The sequence below is a fragment of the Chenopodium album genome, chromosome 1 (genome assembly GCF_948465745.1).
Source record: "Chenopodium album chromosome 1, dcCheAlbu1.1, whole genome shotgun sequence".
NCBI lineage: Eukaryota > Viridiplantae > Streptophyta > Magnoliopsida > Caryophyllales > Amaranthaceae > Chenopodium > Chenopodium album.
The window spans coordinates 40,542,647-40,550,995 of NC_137834.1; positions in this window are offsets into that span (position 1 = coordinate 40,542,647).

Genomic DNA, 8,349 nt, shown 5'->3' on the forward strand with positions numbered 1-8,349 from the left:
TCAAGGCTCTCAAACTTTTCGAGATTCTTATACTCCCACTTGCCTTTTTGAAAAGGCACATTTAGCATAAGGTGAACCAACCATGGTTTAAACCATGTTTGTTTGTTGCTTTTCTCGAACTCTTTCGAGATTTATACTGCTCCCACTTGACCTTTTGGAACAGTTTTCCATAAGGGCACGTACTTGAGCAACAAACATTTTGTGCTAAGTATGATTTGTGTAGTAGTACCCCGTGCTCTGCATATGATTTGAATGTGTATCAAACGATTTAATACAGCTTTTATTCCTTGCTTTGTAGAAAGACTTAATGTAGACACCCATTTGTGTCTCTCCAAAACCAAACCCAGTGATGAATACCTTTCATGTCATTTGACTATCGAACAAGGCAAAAGTGTGAAAAGTCTTGTGACGAGGATGTTTTTATTAAAATATCTCTTCTTTCTGTTTTTGAAAATATTTCTTTTCTTACCCTATTTTTGAAAAATGTGCATTCCAGTTTATTTTGGTCCATGATATGGGTCCAATAATGGTGTAGTTGGATGGGGCTTGAAAAGACCTTTCCAACTACTTCCTCTGTTTTTTTTACTTGACATGTTTCTTTTATCACGCTTGCCAATGCAAAACTTTAACGATCAATAACTTAAATTCTCCATAAGTAAAAATTATAAAATTATATATTATGATAGTACTTATTAAGACGAATCCAAAAAATCATATATGAATATATTTTTCCTTACATATTATTCACAAAAGACGGTCAAAGGAGGGGTAGTGAATAGTGTAAAAGTCAAAGCGGGTCAAGTAATAAAGAACGGAGGAAGTATATATTATAAGCCCAATTTCAATGATAATGAGGAAGTTATGGCCAAAATACTAAACTGGGCCCAAACCGGATTTTACCTACGCCCCAATGATCATGTGGAGGGTCTAAAGGTCTAATCCTATTCCAAAACTAATTAGGATTAATTAGAAGCTTCTATAAGTTTCTAAAAGATATTAATTATCCTTTTTGAAAAGATAAGATTAAAGAATTTGAGTTAAATAAAAACTTTCCTTTTTAAAAAATTTCCTTTTTTTTAATCCTAATTATATTTGAATTTAAAGATGTTGAAAGACAGTCAGATTTTATTTTCGTGCCTCATAATATTTAACCAAATTTTATATGGTTGGATAGATCTTGAAATTATCTTTCCAATGATATATTATAATATAAAATCCGAGCTATAACGAAAAAGATATGAATAAGATATGAAACTCTATCAAAAACTGACACCGTCCTACTATTTTTGCCATATCTTTTTATCTACAAAAGATTTTAATCTGATTCTAATTGGGTTGGAAATTAGACTTCAAGATCTTTCTAACGAAATATTATATGACTTTTTTGGACTTCTGAATCAAAAGATATGATAAAAACAAAATCCGCAAAAACTGTTGTCCATCGGGTTTTATTTCGTTTCGAATTCGGATTCTCTTCTTATTCTTCGACCCTCTTTTTTCTCTATAAATAGAGTTCATATCTCCGCCTTTTTCAATCATCAAAAATCATCAATTCTCATCAATCCTTCTCATCTAATTCTCATCAACTCTCATCAAGAATTTCTTGATTCTCTCTCTCTTTCTAGCCTAGCCTTTTACAAACACAATTCCTCATACATTAGCACTAGACACACCTAGCCAAGTTCGAAGTTCCCTTCGCCCTAGACGTGAAAGGTTTTAATTTCTGAGGGTTTGGTCCCAAATCTAGTCTAAACTTTCTAAAATCTCTCTTTCAATTATTTAATTTAATTGTTTTGTTTATTATTTTCCTTGAAGTTACTAACGTGTGTATTTTGTTATTAGAAAGAGGTACGAGGCATCCAAGTAAGTGCTTTAATTGATTTATTGATATTATGATATAGAAATCATGTCTAGGTTGTTATTTTGATTCCTAGTATCATGTTAGGATGTTTTTCTTAATTTGATGTTTAGAATGACAACGATAAGTTCCTAGTATCATGTTTAGGGTAAAGAATATAATGTCAATTATGATTTCTATGATGTCTTTTATTGTCTTTCCTAATATTCATGTTAGTATCATGTTAGGGCTATATATTTGATTTTTATTGTTTAGTGACATGCTAGGGTTTGTTATAAATCTTGTTAGTATCATGCCTAGGATCTTGCTATTATTATGCTTTAACATGAATGATTATGATTATGATTATGGTTATTATTATTAATTTTTTATTATTATTATGTTGCTTGATTATTATTATTGTTATTGCTTGATCACACCTTTTATGCATGTTTTTTGAAAGGAATTGGTACTTGTAATCACGCTTAATAAGATAATTAATAATCTTGTTTAGGGTTAATTTGATTATAATTCAAGTGATCGCCAATAATAGTTTTGTTTGTGCATTAATATTCAACCAACATAGATAAACAGGTTTAGGGTTAATCCTATTGATTGCATGTTAGTCACAAAGCGCACATGAATACGATCAGAATAAAGTATAGGCTTATTATTAGGGCAAGTTCAATCTCTTTTAGGTTGGATTTGTACCTTCATCTCCGAACTACCAGTCATGGTTCCAGACCTATTGGAGTTAACGATCTCTTGGATCGTTAAGGGGTGTAACCTTTACCTCGAGAGCGGTTTACAAGTTCCTAAAACTTGTTGGCGACTCTTTTGCTCTATCTTCCTTCCCTTTGGACGCCACCATGCTTTAGTGTATGATCACAGTGGGGTTCAAGTTTGGGGTAATACTTGAAATATTCCCTACAGTTTTTTGGCGACTGCACTAGGAAGGATTTCTATTTTAATTCCTGAAATTTATTTCGGCAATGATTTAGAATTAGTGGATGAGACTCGAAAAGTTCTAAGTATTTCATGTGCGTAATTTTGATTAACATTATTGTCATATGTATAAAAAAAGATCTCATTGGAAAGACCATCCGTAATGAGTTAAAAACATAGGATTTTTACAGGTAGGGAATTTGAGGAATATCTTTCACAACTAGGATCGAAATAATGCTGCGCGAAACTGGAAATTTTTATCAAGCACAGAAAGCTGCTGAGGCATGTAGGAATTAGCGTTAGGAAACAAAGTATAGGGCCACTTATTTGACTTTAGCGCCAGGCGACATCTTTTGTCGCCAGGCGCTAAAGCCAAATTGTGGCGCCGACCTCTATTTGCTGGCGCCAAGTTCTTCCACTACCGAGCCAGAAATATGCGTTCTAATTTTGACCAATTTTTAGTTTTTCTCATTTTTCTCATTTTTCTGAAATTCATATGTGTTCTACATATAGACATAACCCTATGGGAATTCATGCTCCATCTACCTGATTGAACGCTCTGTGCAACAAAGGGTACATCCGATAATGTTGAATTCCCCAAACCATGGAAGCGAGTTTTTAACTCGCGGTATCCCATCCACTCACGCCAACCCTTCAAAAGGTAAGGCTTCCGCGAGGTGCATCCGGACAATTAACCATGGACCCTCTTTCACTAACCCATATCCCGAACTTTAGAGAACTAGAGTCATGGTTAGGTTGCAAACTCATTGCATCATGTTGTGACTACGTGACTACTTGTGCATCTCTTACTTGTGCATACTTATTATGTGACTAAACTAACGGTTTGGTTTGACTTGTGTTCGTAAAAAAGTCTTAATAAACTAATTAATGACTAACAGACTTTGCTTAATTAATTAATTAATTAATTAATTTGAATTAATAAATATGTTTAAAATCGAGTCATAGTCCCTTTGAGTCAAATCGGATTTTTATTCCCATATACTGCACAAGCGTCAACTTGTTTTGGTCATAGCCGGAGTTCTAGAAATAAATATAAGTCAAACAACCTATGGATCTGTAGCCCCGAGTTTTATCTTTAATTTGGCGTTGGTTTCGTCCCAATCAGAGTCACATATCAAAAGTTATGACTAAAATACCACAGCCTGTCCAGTTTAATGCATATATGTGAAGTCTTAACTTCGTCTTTGCTTGAGTCTAGTCACATAGTCTAGCCACATGGTCATGACATGAGTCTTAACATGTCACCTACACTTACTAGTCTTAGCACACACTTTGAGTATGTGTCACCATGACCATGTCTTAGGTTCATGCATGAGTCGGTTTTTTCCGTCATTTGAGTTGGGGGTACATTGTATTCCTAATTTTTTCATATCTCTCCTTCTACATCATCTTTCCATTCTCTACATGCTTTCTCCATATCACAACCTTCATTCTTCCTACCTTCTTCCATCCATGCATGTTGAATCGAGTTTGAGTCATGTGATTGACAAAAAAAAATGAGGGTAATGATGAAACAAATGCACAAGGCAAGCTTCTCACCAAGATTTCATGCTTTCTTCTTCTTTTTTTCAGACCCTTTCCCAAATAAGTCTAGCATAGGCACCCTTCATCCTCCTTGAATTTATTTCTTAGAGTTTTATTTTTACCCTTCACTTTTTAAATAACTAGTTGTCCTATCGCGCGCAAGGCGCGCGATAGTCCAAAATGGTAAATATCGGTTGTCGATAATGTTGATAGTAAATTTAATTTCTTTTTGTATTTGTGGAAAATTAAGAATTTTAATTTTAAATTTAGTATTGTATTTAGTACTATGTAATATTTATTTCTCAACGGATGAAGAATGGGAAACCTTACTTTCATACACATTGGGAAATTTAAGTAAAATATTTTAATTTATAACCTTATGAAAAACGGGAAAATTGTGAAAATGGAAAGAATGATGAATAATAATATAAGATAATGATTATTAATTCAATTGTAAACGACATATATGCTCATCGCAATATTATTACTTTAATAAATGCAAAAAAAAAAAAAAAAAAAAAAAAAAAAATCGAGTGATTTTAAAGTGTAGGTAAATGTTTTGCTAGTTGTAAGTGGAAACTTTCGTACCTTTTTTTAAGACGAAAAAAGTTTTTGTTACCGAGTGATTTTTCGGTATTAATCAGATTGTATATTCTACCTCCGTTACATATTATTTGCAACGATTAGACCTTTTTCCTCTCTACTTTATGTCAAATCGTTGCAAATAATGTGTAACGAAGGCAGTAGTATATTTCAGCTTTTTAGCTATTTTAAGAATGTTCTTATTCTTATTCTTGTGTAGTACGTTTACAGTGTTATTACAAACAGAATATGAAGATACATGCATTACGAATTTCAATTGCACTATTTCACAGTAGCAAATTGCAGATGAAGAGACACGAAATTGACATAATGGTTTCAATTTGCTATTTATTTATTTTCATAAGTGGTTTTCTTTGTGAAATTCTACTTCCCAAAAGCGATTTCAAAGAAAAAAACTTTGAGTTCCTTTGAAATTTCATTTGCTGCTTAAAATGGCTGATTTTAATGGCGGTTCTTCGTCAAAGTTCCCTCCTATTTCGAGCGAACATCAGAAATCGTATTTTCTGTCGTTGGCTAGGAGAGAATCTGAACTTGAAGATTCTTTAGCCTTGAATTTGCATGTCCGTACAGAGGCTGATCGGAAATGTAAAGTTTTACGGCGGGAGTTGGTTGTGTTGGAGGCTGAAATGTCTCAATTTAAGGGTCTTGAAAAAAAATAACAGGGCATAAAAGGGTTAAGGTTGATAGTGATTGTTCTAGTGTTATAGAAGTTGATAGTGGTAGCGATGGTGAGGCTGAAGTCGATTTGAATTTAAAGGCGTCTAGGTCTATGGGTACCGTAGGAGAAACATTGGGTGTGGTGGCTAATGTCGAGGGTGGATTTGTTGATATGGAGATTTCATCAGATGATGAGGATGTTCAGTTTATTGCAGAGGTCCCTCGTCGAGTCGCCGAGGAAGTGCAAGTGGAAGGTGTTGATCAGGCTGTTGTGGTTCACGAGCAAGTTCAGCCTGAAGTAGAACAGGAGCAGGAAGAAGATGAGGAAGAAGATGATGAGGAAAATGATGAAGAAGATAAGGAAGATGAGAAAGGTGATGAGGAAGATGAAGATGAGGTGAATGAGGAGGGTGAACCTCAAGAGGAGCAGGTGCAGGGTGAAGTGTTTGAAGAAGAGGCAGGGGATGATGATGATGAGGGACAACAAGTGGATCCCGGGGAGTGGGATATCAACTCTGAGGATGAAATTGGTGGTAACATATATCACTACTCTCCCGGGGATTCTGATGTAGATTCGGAAGCATACGAGTTTCCCTCGCCTTAGTAGTTTGTTTAGGTTTTTTTATGGCAAGCTTTTGAAGTTTAGATTATAGTTTTTGGTATTAGTTTGAAGTTGTTAGTATCTTTTTAGTTTATTAGATGTAAATCTATATAGATTTATTAGGTAGTAGGTTGTCATTGAAAATTCTAAGTAAATGAAATATGGTTAATATTATGATTATTGTTTTTGGAGTTTTGTTTTGCTCTGTTTCTTTGTTTTAAAAATAATGTATGTATCTTTTATAACATTATGTGTTGTGATAGTATTTTGAGATGTGTTATTGGTTTTGACATGGAATGCTATTGTTTTTCTTCCAAAAGATTTGTTGTTTCGAACTTGTATGGCTTATTAGGATCGTTTTGTATTTTAAGTAAGTTTATGTTGTGATTAGCTATCCTGAAAATACTGATGAGAGTGTCGAGGGAATAAAAAATGAGGTCTAACTTAACTATTGTGTCGGAGTGGTAGAAGCTTTAATAATTTTAGACTATTTGAGCACTCTTTAGTATTGGATCAGGAATTTTAGTGGTGACAAAATTCAAAGGTCGTCTAAATTAACTATTGCGGCGGAGTGGTAGAAGGTTTAATAATTTTAGACTATTTGAGCACTGTTAAGTATTGGATCAGAAATGTTGGTAGTGACACAATTCAAAGGTTGTCTAATGCTATGCATGCTTTTAGTGAAACTAAGTTATAAAATCAAGTTTGGATTTCTTCATTTTCAATTACCAATATTAGTGAGAATCTATTCCTTCCTTCATCTTTTACTTACTTGCTATTTGATTTTTGCTTGTTGCTTGTTCTTCTTTGGATTTGAATTTGATATTGTTGATTATTTTGATTTCTCTTAGATTTGATATAGAAATGAAGATTAAAGCAATATCTAGTTGTTTGTTCTTAAATTTCACCATGATTAGTGAGTAGATTAGTTGCTAGGGAAAGGGAGAAGCATGTTTGATTAATGAAATTGCTAGTTGATGCTCTTTGATTGATTGATTTGTTGCAATTAAATTGGTTGACATAGTTTTGCATGTGATTGATTAGACTAGGAGTGATCAACCTATAAGATTAATCTAGATTGCATTGCAACTCTTAATGACATGAACAATTGAATTGAAAGTTGCTCTAATTGATTGGGTTTGCTTGTGATTCTTCTTGATTTGCCTTTCATAGTGACACCTAGATTGGCCTATAGGAGATAGCATTTGAACTTTCTTGATTGCTACTATTGTTTGTCCATTGCAATACTTGAATTAATTGATTGAGCTCTAAACTAGCATTATCATTGAACTTGCATGTGGAACCCATATCCCTAGTGTTTAGACCTTTGTTTTACTTGATTAGACTTGCTTTATTTTACCATAGTGCCAACCATAATATCAACTCCATCTTCGAGGTAGCTTGACTTAGACTCTAGTTTTCATCATTGCATTCCCTAGGGATCGACCCTTAACTTGCCCTATATTCATATAAGGTTGGTTAGGTGTTTACAAATTTTGTTTGACTTGGGGGAAGGGTAGATAACGACATACATTTTCCCCTTGTCAGTATGGGGTACCTATGTCTATGGTGTTTGATAATGGTCCTCAGTTTGAGACGCCTTGACAAGGCAATAATCGTGTCGTTGAGCGACTACACCTAAATCAAATGAATTTATAACGCTCTACCGACCTAATACGTGTATAGGGTAAATAGAGGGGTCGAACCACAGGGAGAAATGCTTAAGCACTGCATTCATTACCTAGGGTCTAAGCTATCTCGGAACAAGAAGTGTGAATAACTAGAAGGTTAAACTAAGAACAAAATGGATTAAAATTAATATAGCTAGGCACCAAGGGAAATGGATAGGTGAAGTTGACGCTTGATCATGCAATAACAAAGTAGCATATCAATGGTAAACTAAACATGCACGAATACCGAAGTAAAGGGGTCCAATCTAACCGTCTTCCGGGGTTAATTGGTTTCTCCTAACATAGCCTCTATGTTTCCACATTAGAACCATATATTAGAAGGTGCAAACAAAGAATTATCGATAGTAATGAATCTCAACTAAGTCAACTTCCGTTACTTGTTAGTAAAGACTCGTCTTTGATCAACTAACAATGTGCACTTGCAAGAAAGACCAAAGAATATCAAGCATGCAAAGACTTTAATCACCATT